This window comes from Zeugodacus cucurbitae, chromosome X (assembly GCF_028554725.1).
Source record: "Zeugodacus cucurbitae isolate PBARC_wt_2022May chromosome X, idZeuCucr1.2, whole genome shotgun sequence".
NCBI classification, from domain to species: domain Eukaryota; kingdom Metazoa; phylum Arthropoda; class Insecta; order Diptera; family Tephritidae; genus Zeugodacus; species Zeugodacus cucurbitae.
The window spans coordinates 1,509,164-1,527,500 of NC_071672.1; the positions used below are offsets into that span (position 1 = coordinate 1,509,164).

The 18,337-nt window shown below is 42.1% G+C and overlaps 1 non-coding gene across 1 annotated transcript; it reads right to left on the bottom strand.

Moving 5' to 3' along the window:
- Positions 1–15,203: 15,203 nt before the first annotated feature.
- On the bottom strand, positions 15,204–15,382 carry LOC128923181 (5.8S ribosomal RNA). The gene has a single exon (XR_008472216.1). It is a non-coding gene; the product is annotated as a 5.8S ribosomal RNA (ribosomal RNA).
- Positions 15,383–18,337: the final 2,955 nt, after the last annotated feature.

Genomic DNA, 18,337 nt, shown 5'->3' on the forward strand with positions numbered 1-18,337 from the left:
GTTCAGACCATCAAAACCTGGAGACCGTTTAGACCTGACCAGGCCAAAGGCATATCCCAGCTCCCCATCATCTAATGGAGGAACAGGTACCTCATGTGCATGGGGTGCCTGAACCTCAGCCCTGGGAAAGAACGCTCCTAACAGAACCCCAGTACACTCTCTCCACGTTGATAACACAGTGTCACCAACACGAAGAGAGGTGATATCCTCCCTCTTACGACCCCTGCAGATCTTATAGACCTGACCTCAGGGGTCATCCCTATTGTCATTCACAAAACTCCTCCACTCTTCTTCTTTAATTTTCACAATCATATCTTTATATTCATTCATCGCACAAGTAAAATCATACCTAATCTGGGACAGCCTATCAGAATTGAACCGCCGAGCACGTTGAAACTTTCGTCTCAACCGCCGGACAGTCCTCCTCTTCAAGGTTAACTCATGCGTCCACCACTTAATTTTTCTAACCCTAAAACTTCCACACTTCCTGAACAATCTGTCATTCACACCCCACACCAACTCACACAGCCGAGCAATTTGCTCATCCACCTCCAGATCATCAAACACTCTAAGCGGTATTTCTAGCACCGCTTCCCTTACACTCTGTCCATATCGGTTCCAGTCAATACCAGAGGTACGCCATCGCCGCAATGGACTCACACACACCAAAGGAGGGGAACGAGGAGCAACCACAATTTGGATCAAATTATGATCACTCAGACCCCACCCTCCTCTAACCTCCCACTTAATATCAAACACTCTACTTGCTGCCTTATTCATAAGCGTCACATCAATATCACTCACACCCCTAGGCCCATCAAACGTATACCACTCACTCGGCTCATTCAGAATGTGAAGGCCCTTAGCCAACACCCATTCATTCATTACCTCGCCTCGAACGTGGCTTTGATATCCAGACGAATGTCTGGATACCTTACTAAACCACATCGAGGACGAGGCATTCGCATCCAACCCTAGGACTAATGGGCTACCACTCGCCAGAAGTAGTAACTTATCCATATAGCCCAGGTAGGGCTCTAGGGGCTCGCTAAATTTGCAATACAAACTAGCGACAATCATTCTACCGAACTCCCCCTCTATAGACACACACACCCCCTGTTGTGACAAATCCAAGACTACACAATCGTAGCCGGAATCATTCACAACTATTGCAGCATTAACCCCAAGGTCCGTAAAGACCCTAAAACCTCCAGGAAGACCCCGAACCACACCATTGGTGGCGTAAGGCTCCTGAAGTAAGGCAATGCCCCACCCCCCCTCAATCATACAACCCCCCAACTCACACATAACGGCATACGACCCCTGACAATTAAGCTGAAAAATCCCCCCATCAGTGTCTGGAGAGGGCACGCTCAACAACGCCACAGTAAATCGGGCAGACAGCTGACATCATAAGATGCCCAGCTGGCCTACCCTTAAATGCACAGTTGCGACAATGGGGGGCATTGCCACAACCGGCAGCTCTATGTCCTTCTTGACCGCACCGCCTACAAACATCTGATTTGGCCCTACACTCAGCCACTCTATGGTCAAAACCCATACACCGGAAGCAGCCAGCAACTGGGCTATCCGGTCGAACCCTGAAGGAGAACCACTTTATGTAGCACCTTCCCGCCTCCAAAAGGGCGGACATTAATTTGTCCGACCCCTCAAGGACAACGTTGGTGCTACCATCAGCAGCCACCTTCCAGGGCCGACTGACCATCCGCACATCTGAAGGTTCAACCGAAAGAGCTCCTCCATGAAGTCATCATGGAAGATTTCGGTGTGAACCCCCTGAACAACAACCCGAGGACCCAACTTCCGGTTCACACTCACATCCAACCCCACCTTCACGAACTTGGCATTATTCGCCACCTTTTCCCTCTCTAAAATAGAGGGGGTGCGAATAACCACCCCACCACCCTTAATCGGCTTCACCTCGTGTACACGCACTCCGAGGGAAGGTGCCACCTCCTTCACGACCTTCTTAATCACCTCCTTAGAGGAGGTGGTCGGGGCCTTGCTTCTCACCACCACCGACCAAGTCTCAACCGGCTTCGGCAATGCCGGAGCAATCGCCTCCAACACAGACGCTGGAGGCGCACGCACCGATTCAGCCGGAGCCAAACCCACAACCGACCTCTTCGATTGGGGAATAGATCCCCCACAACCCCCCCTGAGAGCGTCAACCTGACCGCGAAGATGGGCATTCTCGGTTACTACCGTCATTAGAAGCGCCTCGTACTTCGAGGCAAGCTCCATCAGCCCCTTCGCAGTAGTGACCTCAAAGTCTTTAACCCCAAACACCAATGCGTCTAATTCCGCCGTCACTGCCTTCATGGCAGCAACATGGCTGATAGCGCCTCCCCCAACCACACCACCATTTTCTCCACCCTCCTTAACAGCGCTAACAGGACACTCCTTTGCAGAAGTACCCTTAATGCGCTTCTTCCCCTTAATCCTCACTACACCTCCACGCTTGCTGACAATAGGGTGGACAACCACTTCTTCAGCGGTGTCACCCATATCAGCACAACTACTCCCATCCCCTAACATCACCAACGATGGCGATCCTATCCTAACCTTCCTACGCGGCGGGGACCCAACCGAAGGTCCAGTACCTTCATCAGCCGACGAGGTCTCCACTGCTAACGCTAGCTCTTTCCCCTCATTCCCAGCAGGGTGCTTAGCCCTTCTCCTCCGTGAGGGAAGCATTTCTACTTCCGGCCTTTCACCAGGCAGGCTGATCCGCCGGCAAAACACTGGCACAGAAGCCACTCGACCAGACAAGACTTGGAACAGCTGCTCTCAAGACACGTGTGACTGAACGCACTGAAGGAACTAACTATAAGAATAGAATCGTCCAGTAGCTGCTACCACCTAAGCAGTCGATTATTGCGATATCGCAAGGGCACAACCCACAACTCCAGCCAACGGTCTGGAACTGGTCACCCAATAAACCGCCGGACAGAACAAAGTCCCCGTAACGGCTCCAAGCCAACCGATGTGGAGCTGAACCAAATCGCACTGTAGGTCTAAGGTTAACAGCTACGAACGCAGTCTAAACAAAAATCAGCACCTTCAACACTCGGACAGACACCGGTACCCTTTGAGCAAAACCTGCCCAATCCCCCCGGAAACAAGTGGCAACTCAGTACCAGACACTCAACACAACACTCACTGGCAGAAAAACCAAAAAGCAGAAAAACAACAAACACAGAAAACACTGAGACTCTATGAGAGTCAGCACCCACGCTAACAATGTGGGTAAACCACGTAAACCCCAAAAGGTACTACCTAACACGCGCCTACACACACAAAACTACTGTGCTCAAAAACACCTGTGCTCGAAAACACCTGTGCTCGAAAACACCTGTGCTCAAAAACACCTGTGCTCGAAAACACCTATGCTCAAAAACACCTGTGCACGAAAACACCTGTGCTCAAAAAACACCTGTGCTCAAAAAACAACAAACGAAAAACAAATTACGTCACACAAAAAAACACTTGCTCAAACAAATTTTCTTTTCACACTCAACTACACGTATATAAATAAACACCTGCCGCAATGTAAAAATTGTCAAAAGCCAGCTATGATATGCACACACAAACTAACAAATGAGAAAATATACATACAATTGTATATATATTCAAACACTCGCAGTAATGTAAAAATACACAAAGCCAACTACAGAAAAAGTATACACGTACTGACAAACTTTATCTACACATACAATCGAACATATATTGAAAATGAAATTTTTTTATGAAAAACACACATATATACACATACGTATATATTAATATACTAATGCGTAAATATGTATGCAAATGCGCTAAAAAACTACCACAAATCACAAACTAATACACAAATACTCAAAATGAATGTACTTACATCCAATGCGGAGGGCTCCCACACAAAAAACACCAATTCACAAAAAATTCACGACACAGAAAACGCACAGAAACGAAAACACGTCTGAACAATCTGAAATTCTACAATCGAATCCGCAGATAGGGACAGTAGGAATCTCCTGAATTCCTTCATGCGCGTCACTAATACGATGACGATGCATTTGGCTACGTAAATATAATCATTTTTATGTCCGCCGTTTAACCAAACATAGTTTTTATATTATACAATATACCATTATATTAATTTTTGTATATTTCAATTGCTTTTCAGTATATTGTAAAAGTCGTTTGATAACTTTGCGTTCAAAGCTGTATCTTTATGTTAAGATTCTCTCTAACAACTATACAATATACCATTATATATTAATTTTTGTATATTTCAATTGTTTTTCAGTCAGTATATTGTAATAGTCGTTTGATAACAATCTATAACACTACCTTATGTTCTCAATGAATATTGAGAAATAAAGTACTTTGCGTTCAAAAATCTGTATCTTTATGTTAAGATTCTCTCTAACAACTATACAATATACCATTATATATTAATTTTTGTATATTTCACAATTGTGTGTCAGTATATTGTAATAGTCGTTTGATAACAATCTATAACACTACCTTATGTTCTCAATGAATATTGAGAAATAAAGTACTTTGCGTTCAGAAATCTGTATTTTTATGTTAAGATTCTCTCTAACAACTATACAATATATCATTATATATTAATTTTTGTATATTTCACAATTGTTTTTCAGTATATTGTAATAGTCGTTTGATAACAATCTATAACACTACCTTATGTTCTCAATGAATATTGCGAAATAAAGTACTTTGCGTTCAAAAATCTGTATCTTTATGTTAAGATTATCTCTAACAACTATACAATATACCATTATATATTAATTTTTGTATATTTCACAATTGTTTTTCAGTATATTGTAATAGTCGTTTGATAACAATCTATAACACTACCTTATGTTCTCAATGAATATTGAGAAATAAAGTACTTTGCGTTCAAAAATCTGTATCTTTATGATAAGATTCTCTCTAACAACTATACAATATATCATTATATATTAATTTTTGTATATTTCACAATTGTTTTTCAGTATATTGTAATAGTCGTTTGATAACAATCTATAACACTACCTTATGTTCTCAATGAATATTGAGAAATAAAGTACTTTGCGTTCAAAAATCTGTATCTTTATGTTAAGATTTTCTCTAACAACTATACAATATACCATTATATATTAATTTTTGTATATTTGTTTTTCAGTATATTGTAATAGTCGTTTGATAACAATCTATAACACTACCTTATGTTCTCAATGAATATTGAGAAAATAAAGTACTTCGCGTTGAAAAAAAAAATGTTTTCTTATATTCAATTAATTTATGAAGATTCTTAAAAAACTGTTAAAAATAATAAATATATAACAAGTATGTTAATATAACATAAATATTTATATATTACATATATTATATATATATTATTTTTTTTAATACATAATAATATAAAATACTTAATCTAAATTATTACTATTAAACTTAATTAATAATGTTAAACTTAGATTTTTCTTCTATATTATATATATATATACATTAAAAAAATACATATATATACATATATATAAATTATTTATAATATAAATATATACGGTATGTATATTACAACACACACACACATATATATATACATATAAATAATTTATAAACAGTAAATATAATCATTTTTATGTCCGCCGTTTAACCAAACATAGTTTTTATATTATACAATATACCATTATATTAATTTTTGTATATTTCAATTGCTTTTCAGTATATTGTAAAAGTCGTTTGATAACTTTGCGTTCAAAGCTGTTTCTTTATGTTAAGATTCTCTCTAACAACTATACAATATACCATTATATATTAATTTTTGTATTTTTCAATTGTTTTTCAGTCAGTATATTGTAATAGTCGTTTGATAACAATCTATAACACTACCTTATGTTCTCAATGAATATTGAGAAATAAAGTACTTTGCGTTCAAAAATCTGTATCTTTATGTTAAGATTCTATCTAACAACTATACAATATACCATTATATATTAATTTTTGTATATTTCACAATTGTGTTTCAGTATATTGTAATAGTCGTTTGATAACAATCTATAACACTACCTTATGTTCTCAATGAATATTGAGAAATAAAGTACTTTGCGTTCAAAAATCTGTATTTTTATGTTAAGATTCTCTCTAACAACTATACAATATATCATTATATATTAATTTTTGTATATTTCACAATTGTTTTTCAGTATATTGTAATAGTCGTTTGATAACAATCTATAACACTACCTTATGTTCTCAATGAATATTGAGAAATAAAGTACTTTGCGTTCAAAAATCTGTATCTTTATGTTAAGATTCTCTCTAACAACTATACAATATACCATTATATGTTAATTTTTGTATATTTCACAGTTGTTTTTCAGTATATTGTAATAGTCGTTTGATAACAATCTATAACACTACCTTATGTTCTAGACGGAAGACATGTCTCCTGTGTTTTAGACGTGCGTACGCTCCGAGGACCAAATATAGACTCGGACCATTATCTGGTCGCAGCGAAGATACGCACCCGCCTCTGTGCAGCAAAGAATGCCCGTCAACAAACACAAGGAAGGTTCGACGTCGAAAAGCTGCAATCGCAACAGACAGCCACGAAATACTCTACTCGACTTGCACTCCTGCTCTCTGAGAGCACTCATCAGCATCTCGGTATAAGGGAACTGTGGAACGGCATCTCAAACTCACTGCGTACCGCTGCAGCCGAAACAATTGGTTTTCGGCAACGACAAAAAAGAAGCTGGTACGATGAGGAGTGCCGTCTCGCAGCGGAGAGAAAACAGACTGCCTACCTCGCAACATTGCAAACGACCACAACACGTGCGGGATGGGATAGATACCGAGAGCTGAAGAGGGAAGCGAGACGCATTTGCAGACAAAAAAATGAGCTTGAGAAGCTGGCAGACAGAGGGAATGCTCGAAAATTTTATGAAAAAATGAAGCGACTTAACGAAGGTTTCAAGACCGGAGCATCCTCATGTAGAGACCAAGGTGGCAATCTGGTAACCTATGTCCAGGGCATACTGGGATTATGGAGGGAACACTTCTCCGACCTGCTGAATGGCAGTGAGAGTACAACACCAGGAGATGGCGAACCCGATCCCCCAATCGATGACGATGGAACAGATGTTCCATTACCCGACCATGAAGAAATTCGAATAGCAATTACCCGCTTGAAGAACAACAAAGCAGCGGGGGCCGATAGATTACCGGCAGAACTATTCAAATACGGCGGCGAAGAACTGATAAGGTGCATGCATCAGCTTCTTTGCAGAATATGGTCGGAAGAAAGCATGCCTGACGATTGGAATCTCAGTGTGCTCTGCCCAATCCATAAAAAGGGAGATCCCACAATCTGCGCCAATTACCGTGGGATCAGCCTCCTAAATATCGCATACAAGGTTCTATCGAGCGTATTGTGTGAAAGACTAAAGCCCACCGTCAACAAACTGATTGGACCTTATCAGTGTGGCTTTAGACCTGGAAAATCGACAACTGAGATATTCACCATGCGCCAAATCTTGGAAAAGACCCGAGAAAAGAGGATCGACACACACCACCTTTTTGTCGATTTTAAAGCTGCTTTCGACAGCACGAAAAGGAGTTCCCTTTACGCCGCGATGTCTGAATTTGGTATCCCCGCAAAACTAACACGGCTGTGTAAATTGACGTTGAGCAACACCAAAAGCTCCGTCATGATTGGGAAGGACCTCTCCGAGCCGTTCGATACCAAACGAGGTTTCAGACAAGGTGACTCACTATTGTGCGACTTCTTTAACCTGATGCTGGAAAAAATTATAAGAGCTGCAGAGCTAAACCGAGAAGGTACAATCTTCTACAAGAGTGTACAGCTCCTGGCGTACGCCGATGATATTGATCAGTATGCCTTTCAAGAGCATTGTCACCGTCTTGTCAACCGATACGTCAACCCCCACACCTATACCCCAATTGTGAACAATTTCTAACAATCGTTCACCCTTCCGCTCTAACTCCAACCGTGAACGATCTTCAACTAGGAGAAGAAGATCATTTGCATATGCACAACAACTACAAAGTGTTTCAAGTTGGCCAAGCAGAGAGTCCATCATTAGGTTCCATGTATATGGACCACAGATGGATCCCTGTGGGCAGCCCCGTTCTACCCTAATGTCCACGCTATCATTCATTCCAACGATAGAGGCTTTTCTGTCCGAAAAGTAGCTCTGCCAGAGACTAATTTCCGGACAACCCAGTTCCTCTAACCGTTGTATCACGCGATCCCAGATTAGGTAATTAAATGCCCCCTTGAAATCGATAAATATGCCAAGGACATATTTCTTGGCATTCTCCCGGACAGCACTCTGAACATACATCCAGGCGTCCTCTACGCTACGTCCCTTCCTAAAACCATATTGCCTTTCCGACCTCAAATCCCGCGTTAGCTCCTGAAGCCTTTCCACCATAACTCTCTCCAGTACTTTACCAAGCACTGGAAGAAGACTGATGCCCCGATAAGATCGTGGATCACTCCTACTCTTATCAGGTGACTTCAGGAGAGGAACAACCCTAGCAATTTTCCACTCACGTGGAAAATATCCCTCACAAATGCACTTATCGTAAATGACCTCCAAGTATTCCGGAAACTTCCACAAGCTTTTGCACAACTCTCCGTTCAAACCATCAAGACCTGGGACCGTTTAGACCTAACCAGGCTAAAGGCATATCCCAACTCCCCATCATCAAGTGAAGGAGCCGGTAGCTCTTGTGCAAGAAAGAAGAATGGTCCTAACAGAACCCCTGCACACTCACTCCATGTTGATAACACAGTGTCATCAACACGAAGAGAAGTGATGTCCTCCCTCCTACGACCCCTACAAATCTTTAAGACCTGACCCCAGGTGTCATCCCTGTTATCATGCACGAATGCCCTCCACTCCTCTTCCTTGATTTTCATAAGCATGGCCTAGTACTCATGCATCGCGGAACTAAACTCATACCTAATCTGAGATAACCTATCCGAATTGGACCGTCGAGCTCGTTGAAACTTCCGCCTCAATCGTCGGACAGCCCTCCTCTTCAGGGTTAATTCCTGCGTCCACCACTTAATTTTTCGAACCCTAAAATCTTTATACTTCTTCAACAACCAACGTTCACTCCCCAGACCAATTCATACAACCGAGCAATTTGCTCGTCCACCCCCAGATTTTCGAACTCACTGAGCGGTATATCCAATACCGCTTCCTTAACACACTGTCCATATTGGTTCAAGTCGATACCAGAGGTACGCCATCGCCGCAATGGACTTCCATATGTCGAGGGAGGGGTATTAGGTGTAACCATAATTTTAATCAAATTATGATCGCTCAATCCCCACCCTCCCCTAATCTCCCACCTAAAACTGAACGCCCTATTTGCTGCCTCATTGATCAAGGACACGTCAATGTCGCTCCCCCCTCTAGGCCCATCAAATGTGTGCCACTCGCTTGGCTCATTTAGAATGTGGAGACTGTTAGCAGCCATCCATTCGCTTAATGCCCGACCCCGAATGTGGCTCCGATATCTGTGCGCCCATCGAGAAAACTTGCTAAACCACATCGAGGACGTGGCATTCGCATCCATCCCTAGGATAAATGGGCTACCACTCGCAAGTAGTAGTAGGTTATCCATGTATCGCAGATAAGTCTCTATAGGTTCCCTAAACTTACAATACATGCTAGCAACAATCAGCCTACCGAACCCCCCCTCTACAGAAACACATACACCCTCTTGTGACGAATCCAAAACTATGCAGTCATAGCTTGGGTCAGTCACAACTATTGCAGCATTACACCTAAGGTCCGCGTAGACCCTGAAACCCCCAGGAAGACCACTTACCATTCCAAAATTGGTGGCGTATGGCTCCTGGAGTAAGGCGATGCTGCACCCACCCTCTATCATGCAACTCCCTAACTCGCACATAACTGCATAAGAACTCTGGCAATTTAATTGAAAAATCTCACCCATTAATGTCTGGCGAGAGCACGTCCGACAACCCCACAGTAAATCGGACAGGCAGCCGACATCATGAGATGTCCAGCTGGCCTTCCTTTAAACGCACAGTTGCGACAATGGGGGGCATTGACGCAACTGGCAGCCCTGTGGCCCTCCTGACCACACCTCCGACAGACATCGGACTTGGCCCTGCATTCTGACACTCGGTGATCAAAACCCATGCACCGGAAGCAGCAGGTCACGGGACTATCCGCACGGACACGGAAGGAGAACCACTTGACGTAGCACCTACCCGCCTCCAGGAGGGTGGACATTAGTTTGTCCGTACCCTCTAGGACAACATTTGTCCTGCCATCAGTCGCCACCTTCCAGGGACGACTGACCATCCTCACGTCCGTCTTTTTGGACTCGGGGCTGAACTCCCGAAGGTTCAGCCGAAACAGCTCCTCCATGAATTCTTCATGGGATATCTCCGTATGTACTCCCTGTACAACGACCCTGGGCCCCAACTTTTTATTGACGCTAACGTCCAACCCTACCTCACCGAATTTGGCGTTGCTCGCCACTTTCTCCCTCTCAGCAACAGAGGGAGTGCGTATCACTACGCCACCCCCCTTGATTGACTTCACCTCGTGCACACGTACACCGAGGGAAGGTCCCACTTCTTTGACAACCTTGTTTATAACTTCCTTGGAGGAAGCTACAGGAGCCTTGCTCCTTACTACGACCGACCAGGCAGGCGCCGAAGCCCCAGGAACAGCCCTTGCTCCACCTAGAGGAACGAAGGGTCCCCCACGACCTTCCTTCAGCGCATGCACTTGTCCGCGAAGATGCGCATTCTCCGTAATAACGGACATCAAGAGTTCCTCATATTTAGAGGCAACCGCCATGATTTCCTTCACGGCAGAGACCTCGAGGTTTTCCGACCCAAAAACTGCTTGCCTGAAATCGGCTGTTACAGCTTTCATGGCTGCAACATGGCCGACAGCGCTACCCCCAACTACGGACCCCTTTCCTAATGTTTCCCCAATCCCACTGACCTTCTTTTTCCCTCCCACGACCTCCTTAGCAACGCCCTTACTCCCGGCTGCTTTTTTGGGTTTGACGACCGCTTGTGGCATGCCCCCTCTCCCTCCTTCACTGAACTCTGCCTCGCTTCCGCTCTCGTCGGACTTCACCAGTGGTGGTGAGCCTACCCGTTCCTTCCTCCGCTTTGGTGGCCTCGGACGTGGTCCCACACCATCTTCATCCGTCGTGGATAAAAACCCAACCGTTGCGGGCTCGGAATCCTCGCCCTCCGCACGAGCCTTGGCTCCTTTCCTCCGAGGTGGAGCCATATCCACCTACACTGGCTGGTACTCTTTCGTGTACCTGCACCACAACAACACAAAACACAAACACTCGCGATAAACACAACACTTCTGGGAAAATGTTTATAATCCCTTTTAGCACTCGCGATAAGCACAACACTTCTGGGAGAATGTCTTAATCCCTTTTGCACTCGCCACCGCGGGGACATTCAATAATGTCTTTACCAGCGGGTCAATAGACGATACTGTCAACCGCGCGCACTTCGGGGAATACCCACAATGTGTGTAATCCCTTAAAAACACTCGTGACCGCGTACCTGCTCTACAACAATGTTTTACTGGCCTTCAATATTATTACACACGATATTTTTGCTTAGTCACTCCCGAAAAAAAAATCCGAAAAACTGCTAAACACTTTTAAAATCGCTTTAAAAACTCGCAATGATGCGCAAACACGTCCGTTCACTTCGAGGTTCTACAAACAACTGAGTAGATAGGGACATCTAAAGCCAATATTAACGTGAGTACCTGCCGACGACGGCCTTACCTCACGGTGCTCAAAAGCACAGCGGATCAAATCAATGCGATGATCAGCGCCCCGAAAAATGCAAAGCATTATTCAGTACCAATTGGCGTGTGGAATGGACACACTAACCACCTTGGTGAGGTTCGAGGCCTATCTAAAACCTCTGCCGTACTTTGGGTCCGGCACCCGGTTGCAGTGCAACTCCACATTGAGTGACAAATGTCACTCTCCCCGCATTCGGGTATTAAACCACAACCACCACGATACTCCCCGAGGGGCCAGTCCGCACGAGTAGGTTGGAGCGAACTCCAAGGGCTCCTACTCCCCGTGGTACCAGAATTAAGTCTCCGGTCAGACCTCGTAGTTGAAAAGTAGATAGGGACAGTAGGAATCTCGTTAATCCATTCATGCGCGTCACTAATTAGATGACGAGGCATTTGGCTACCTTAAGAGAGTCATAGTTACTCCCGCCGTTTACCCGCGCTTACTTGAATTTCTTCACTTTGACATTCAGAGCACTGGGCAGAAATCACATTGTGTCAACACCCGTTAGGGCCATCACAATGCTTTGTTTTAATTAGACAGTCGGATTCCCCAAGCCCGTGCCAGTTCTGAATTGATTGTTAATTGATAATCGTTATAATTAAATAAGAATATATATCTTGCGATATAATTCTTATAAAATTTTAGCAAGAAAGTTCCACAATTAGCTACGTAACTACTATCCGGGGAACAAGAACCGAAATTCTCTATTTACCCAGAACGAGTACATAAACCATGGTATTGCTTCCCAATCAAGCCCGACTATCTCAATCTTCAGAGCCAATCCTTATCCCGAAGTTACGGATCTAATTTGCCGACTTCCCTTACCTACATTATTCTATCGACTAGAGACTCTTCACCTTGGAGATCAGCTGCGGATATTGGTACGGCCTGTTGAGAAGTTTGCGTAACCCCACCATAAATTTTCAAGGTCCGAGGAGAAAATATCGACACAACAGTAAATGTCATGCTCTTCTAGTCCATCTACCATATCTCTCTTCGAAAGACTTCCATGGTAGTACGACTATAAAACAGAAAATAAAACTCTTCCGATACCTCTCGACGGCTTCTTTATGGTCGTTCCTGTCGCCAGGATGAGCACAAGGCCCATTTTTAATAACAAACGGATACTCAACAGGTTACGGAATTGGAACCGTATTCCCTTTCGTTCAAAATTATTCAAGTGTTTAATTACTATGAAGAAAACATAATATATTCTCAACAATTCATTAAAACTTGAAAATTTTCGGCTTTCTCCTTGAACTTAGGACCGACTAACTCGTGATCAACCACTGTTCACACGAAACCCTTCTCCACTTCAGTCCTCCAAGGTCTCATTCGATTATTTGCTACTACCACCAAGATCTGTACCAATGGCGGCTCCATGCAGGCTTACGTCAAACACTTCTAAGCACACCATTGTACCCTCCTACTCACTAAAGTTTCAAAATTTATAATCCAACCGAAATTGTGTTATAAATCATGTACTTTAGCGGTAATGTATAGGTATACAACTTAAGCGCCATCCATTTTAAGGGCTAGTTGCTTCGGCAGGTGAGTTGTTACACACTCCTTAGCGGATTACGACTTCCATGTCCACCGTCCTGCTGTTTTAAGCAACCAACGCCTTTCATGGTATCTGCATGAGTTGTTAATTTGGGCACCGTAACAATACGTTTGGTTCATCCCACAGCGCCAGTTCTGCTTACCAAAAGTGGCCCACTGGGCACATTATATCATAACCTCAACCTTCATATCAAGAAAGGTGAGGTTCTTACCCATTTGAAGTTTGAGAATAGGTTAAGGTCATTTCGACCCTAAGGCCTCTAATCATTCGCTTTACCAGATAAGATTATTTTACATAATATTTAAATGCACCAGCTATCCTGAGGGAAACTTCGGAGGGAACCAGCTACTAGATGGTTCGATTGGTCTTTCGCCCCTATACTCAATTCTGACAATCGATTTGCACGTCAGAACTGTTTCGGTCTTCCATCAGGGTTTCCCCTGACTTCAACCTGATCAAGTATAGTTCACCATCTTTCGGGTCACAGCATATATGCTCAAGGTACGCTCCAGTTAGAGGTATAAATAATAATAAATTATCATTATACATAACTATATGGAACGCCCCGGGATTGAATTAATAATAAAATATTTCACTAAAAATTAATCCCATTATATAAAAGTTAAGTTAATTTCGCCATTAGGTTTAATATAACCCAATGACTTGCACATATGTTAGACTCCTTGGTCAGTGTTTCAAGACGGGTCCCGAAGGTATCCTGAATCTTTCGCATTGTTAATCATATAAATGCATACAATTAATATTAAAATCAATGATAATAATATTATTGTAAAATTCAAAAGAATTTAATCATTATATATGTAAAATCTATCAACACTTTATCAAATCATCAGTATTTATTCTATGTTAATAAGCTAAAAGCAAATTAATTTGAATAAACTTAACACCAATGATCTTTTGATAAATATTTTATTATGTTAATAGATTACAATGTCCTTATATGAAAAAAATGCACACTATTACTAATAATATTTTATGCTAGACGTTCCTCTAAATGTATATATTATTTGAAATAATATTGAAATTTTATTGTTTTTGGGAATACTAAGGTTCTTATTTATTATAAAATTTCGTTCAAATATGAGGTGTTCAAGAATATATTTTCTATATTTCTTTTTATGCTATTTGTTCAAATAACATTGAACATGCATTCTTTTATGCCTTAGCAAATCCGAGGAGCTACATATAAAACATAAATTTGTATACATAAATAAACACATAAACATATATGCATTAATATGCAACAAGCATACATTATATGTTGCACACATACATGCAACACACATACATTTATATGAGGCACGCATGCATCTATATGCAACACGCATGCACTCAACTATTAATAAACAAACATATTTATATGTATGCACAAGATAACCTATTGGTTATAAAAGTACATTTGGACAATTGCATGTGTGCATTTGAAATAACCCCTTATCGTGCAACATATAAAATATACATATAGACATACACACATACATATATAATTAGCTACTTAAGATATATTTAAAAATTGTATTTAAGCGATGACAAAATGAAAATAAAACTAGAATGAAATAATTTCTCAATAAGGCTAGACTATCACTTATTTTCCCCCACCAGCGGTAAGAAATATTTGACACAGCTAGTCTTAACACTATTAATATTATGGATTGAAAAATACAATCCAGTAATATACCATGTGCTTAAATTCTTTTAATTGACTAAAAGAATAAGCAACTAATTTAGCATAGTCTTACAACCCTCAACCATATGTAGTCCAAGCAGCACTTTAAAATTAATTAAAGTACATAACAGCATGGACTGCAATATGCGTTCAAAATGTCGATGTTCATGTGTCCTGCAGTTCACACGATGACGCACAGTTAGCTGCGTTCTTCATCGACCCATGACCCGAGTGATCCACCGCTTAGAGTGATAATTTTTTGTTTATTTTAATTTAACGTCAAGAGTTTTTAATTTATTGAAAGAATAACATTTCGTTTTCGTATATTATATAAATTATTTTAAAACATCTTTCAATAAGTTGTAATTTTCAACCCAAACATTTACAAGTTGCGCATGTCTTAGTCCAACAAAAACAGTAATTCCTTTTTTATTACATTTTATTTAATTTCTATAAATTTTTAAGGAATTACACGTTAATGAGAACAAATTAACTTATCATTTATATTATTTTTATAAATAATAAGTACAACTATATATGTTTAAAGGTTTGTTGCGTTCAAATACAATGTATGCGATATAATTTTCATTATACTACAATACAAGGAGTAAAAAAAAAAAAAGAAAAAAAGAAAAACATTTAAATAAATGAATGAAAAGAAAATAATTTTTTTTTTATTCTTTTTTTGTTTGTTTTTTTTTATAATATTTACGGATAGGAACACAATAATGATCCTTCCGCAGGTTCACCTACGGAAACCTTGTTACGACTTTTACTTCCTCTAAATAATCAAGTTCGGTCAACTTTTGCGAAACAACCGTGAAACACAAGGCGTCACAGTGATCACGTCCGGAGACCTCACTAAATAATTCAATCGGTAGTAGCGACGGGCGGTGTGTACAAAGGGCAGGGACGTAATCAATGCGAGTTAATGACTCACACTTACTGGGAATTCCAAGTTCATGTGAACAGTTTCAGTTCACAATCCCAAGCATGAAAGTGGTTCAGCGGTTTACCCGGACCTCTCGGTCTAGGAAATACACGTTGATACTTTCATTGTAGCCCGCGTGCAGCCCAGGACATCTAAGGGCATCACAGACCTGTTATTGCTCAATCTCGTTACTGCTAGACGCAATTTGTCCATTTAAGAAGCTAGTGTCCTTATAATGGGACAAACCAACAGGTACGGCTCCACTTATATAAACACATTCAAACACTTGCACATTCAAGATGAACTCATGAATGAAGGATATATAAGCTTCAACACCATAATCCTGAAAGCATCTATTTAATATATTTGAGTTTCGTTCGTTATCGGAATTAACCAGACAAATCACTCCACGAACTAAGAACGCCCATGCACCACCACCCATAGATTCGAGAAAGAGCTATCAATCTGTCTTACACGCTTATGTTCGGACCTGGTAAGTTTTCCCGTGTTGAGTCACTCCACTCCTGGTGGTGCCCTTCCGTCAATTCCTTTAAGTTTCAGCTTTGCAACCATACTTCCCCCGGAGCCCAAAAGCTTTGGTTTCCCGGGAAGCGACTGAGAGAGCCATAGTAGTAGCTACACCCAATTGCTAGCTGGCATCGTTTATGGTTAGAACTAGGGCGGTATCTGATCGCCTTCGAACCTCTAACTTTCGTTCTTGATTAATGAAAACATCTTTGGCAAATGCTTTCGCTTAAGTTAGTCTTACGACGGTCCAAGAATTTCACCTCTCGCGTCGTAATACTAATGCCCCCAAACTGCTTCTATTAATCATTACCTCTTGATCTAAAAACCAATGAAAGTAGAACAGAGGTCTTATTTCATTATTCCATGCACAAAATATTCAGTCATTTGGAGCCTGCTTTAAGCACTATAATTTGTTCAAAGTAATTGTACCGGCCCACAACAACACTCGATGAAGAGCACTGAAGCAGGTTTAAATAGGAGGAATATATAAAAAATACATTGTATTAATTAGTATTGAACCACAACCACCACGATACTCCCCGAGGGGCCAGTCCGCACGAGAAGGTTGGAGCGAACTCCAAGGGCTCTTGCTCCCCGTTGTACCAGAATTAAGTCTCCGGTCAGACCTCGTAGCCGAAACTACTACCAGTTGAGCTTTCATACAGCTCTGGACTGGTGACCAGGGATTGAATCCCATTCTCTCATCCAATTCATACACCTTTCATACCAGAAGCTAACCCCGGTCTTCAGCCAACTGTCTTCGCCGCCTGAACAACACGCGCGCAAATCTTTCAAACGACCCTAACTGTTCGGCATTCCGACTAGTGGAGATCACACCACTAACATCTAACCGTCCATCAGTCCAACTAATCCCCATACCCCCAAGGTCCCTAATGTCTAAGTACATCGGGCATTCCGCTATAACGTGCACCCAATCCTCAACTCACGCCCCACACATACACTCTGGACTATCTGCAAGGTACCTCTTATGCAAGAATGCATTAAGAGGCCCATGCCCCGTAAGCAGGAAACCCAGACTTAGACAAAATCCGAAGTCTGGGTTTCCTTCTACATACCTAACGTCCCGGATGTACTCATAAGTCACCCGACCATTGAGACTACTGTCCCAACGGTCTTGCCACCTACACCTGACCCTATCATCCAGAAGCCTCTTGCTCCCTAAATATCCCTCCCTCTCCACATCATCATCGGAAATCAAATCATTCCGCAGCAATGACACACTCAGACCCCTTCTTAACCTGAATGATACAGCACGCTGCATGACAACCAGGTCAAGAGGGGGCGCACCTAGTAACACCTGCAACGCATCCGTAGAAACGGTGCGACATACAGGCAGACAGGCGAGCATCATGCAACGCTGGACGGAGAGGAGCTTTCGGCGACCGAAGACCGTCGTGGCAGTTCGCCACCATAGAGCAGCTCCATAAGTGGCACAGGCCACAAACAAGCCGCGGTATATGGCGCGAACAGCACGACGTCCGAGGCCCCAATCACTCCGTAAAACGCGCATAACCTTACCTACGACCGCCTGCAGTCGCACCTTCACACTCACCAAGTGTGGAGTAAAACACATTCTTTCACTCATGGTCAACCCTAGGTACTTGACTTGCGTCATATACCTGATGCCGACCCCATTCACTCGGACAACCGGTGGACGCCCCGGTGACAGTCTGCCTTTTAAAAGCATTGTCACCGTTTTGTCCATCGAGATGTCTACACCCACACT